Source organism: Rhincodon typus, chromosome 15 (genome assembly GCF_021869965.1).
Source record: "Rhincodon typus isolate 14 chromosome 15, sRhiTyp1.1, whole genome shotgun sequence".
In the NCBI taxonomy this organism is placed as follows: domain Eukaryota; kingdom Metazoa; phylum Chordata; class Chondrichthyes; order Orectolobiformes; family Rhincodontidae; genus Rhincodon; species Rhincodon typus.
In genome coordinates, this window is record NC_063346.1 from 39,457,264 (window position 1) to 39,459,453 (window position 2,190).

Consider the following 2,190-nt stretch of genomic DNA (forward strand, 5'->3'; position numbering starts at 1 on the left):
GAAGTTTCCCACCCCTGCTATAGGAAGTTTCCCACCCCTGCTATAGGAAGTTTCCCACCCCTGCTATAGGAAGTCAGAGGCCAGGTCCACTAATGCACTCTGCTGCTGAGCCTGAGTTCTGTGCACTGAGTCCACACAAATCCTACACAAACTGGACTGGGAACACCTTCTCCTGCACAACTCGTGAGTTACAAAAGACATTTTTACAAAGCTTCACCTGCACGTTTCATCGCTGGAGCAACTCATGTCATATGGCAGCCACCTGTTATACCTGCAATTTTGACAGAACTGTCATTCATGTTTTTCTGTGATAAACTCTATATCCACAGACATCAGTTATATTTGCACAAGCTTTCCGTTGAAGACGAGCAAGTTTCTAAATTATTCAACTGTTCAGGGTTTCTTTCCCCCCGTTGAAGTTTTGGTTAAATTCAAATTGTTGACTGAGAGAAAAAAAACATACTTTAAGAATTGTGAGATGCAGTGATGCAGCCAGAAACCCTGAGGGACTTCAAAACATTGCAGCGTTAATGTAAATGTGCTCAAAGCATTGTTCGTTTCGAGTGAGAAGGGTTGAACAACATGCCCTGCTCCAATTTTACTTTTTCTGTCCCGCAGACAATGTCTGGTGTTGGGAGTAAGCCAGGAATGATAATGGGAGGAGGGAATATTGTAAACATTGTGCTGGGATGTATTGGTACATTTTCCACTGGGCATCAGCAGCAACAATGTACAGTTTTGGGGCTTTGTAATGTTATTTTGCAGTAATAGTTCGGGAGCTAAAGCTGATTGAACTGCTCTTACCTCCAGCCTGCTGAGATGAGGCAATTTAGCCCAGAGTCTGGACCACATTTTTGATCTGGAGGTGCCGGTGTTGGACTGAGGTGGATAAGGTCAGAAGTCACACGTCACAGGTTATAGTCTGCCAGGTTTATTTAAAATCACAAGCTTTCATAGCACTGCTCCTTCATCAGGTGAAGTGAAGAAAAGCACACAGGCACAGAATTTATAGGCAGAGAGATCAAAAGATCATACAAGTGGTGTGAGTAGAGTGTCCTCAGGCTGAATAACAAGTCTCTGCAGGTGATTAAAAGCGTCAGAGGGTGTGAGTAAAGTGTCACCAACTGAATAGCAAGTGACGGATGACCTATGATCCGATTAATTGAGGCAGAGACATAATTAATAAAAATAAAATGGTGCTGGAGACAAGCCAGGTGGCTGGAATAACATGGTAGATATAAGAGTCACATGCCCAGGGTCTAACCAAAGTAACAAGTAATCCAAATTGTACAAACTAATCAAGGTAAAGAGATCATAACAAGTTACCAATGTGATGGTGCCAAAACAGGATAATAAGGAAGATTTTACAAATACAGAACAGTGTGGTGGGGTTACATGTAGCATGACATGAACCCAGGATCATGGTTGAGGCTATCTTCATGGGCACGAACTTGGCTATCAGTTTCTGCTCGGCGATTCTGTGTTGTTGCATAACTGGAAGGTCGCCTTAGAGGATGCTTACCCAGAGATCGGAGGCTGAATGTCCTTGACCACTGAAGTGTTCCCAAACTGGGGGGAAACTTTCCTGTCTGGTGATTGTTGTTCGGTGTCCATTCATCTGTTGTCATAGCTACTGCATGGTCTCACCAATACATTGTTCCTCTTGGCATCCTTGCCTGCAGGGTATGAGGTAGGCAACATTGGCTATGTCACGTGAGTATCTGCCGTGTACCTGGTGGGTGGTCCACCATCTGACACTTGTTGGACTATAACCTGGTGCTATTTGATTTCTCACATTTTTGATGACCCTGACCTTTCTATTTTTGTCTCATTGTATATTTATGTCAGCATAGGGTTACCAAATGTTAGAGATGACTGGCAATCTCCTAGAATGAATTTCCGACAGACAGTTATCTGATATCCTGGAGAACTTCACTCATTACATACCTCCATGTTCTACCTGTTAGCTCTGAAGTGACACCAGCTGCAATCACAAAGAAACCATTGAGTGGTTCAATAATATTGATGCTCCATCATCACAAAGAGAGGAACCACGCTTAATGTCAACCAGAAATTGGACGGGCAGGTGGAGATAAAGCAGCAAGTCAGGAGGAGGAAAGAGAAAGACGGATGAAGTGGAAATTGGTGGAGTTGGATTGGAAAAGGAGATCAGGAACTAGGGATAGGAAA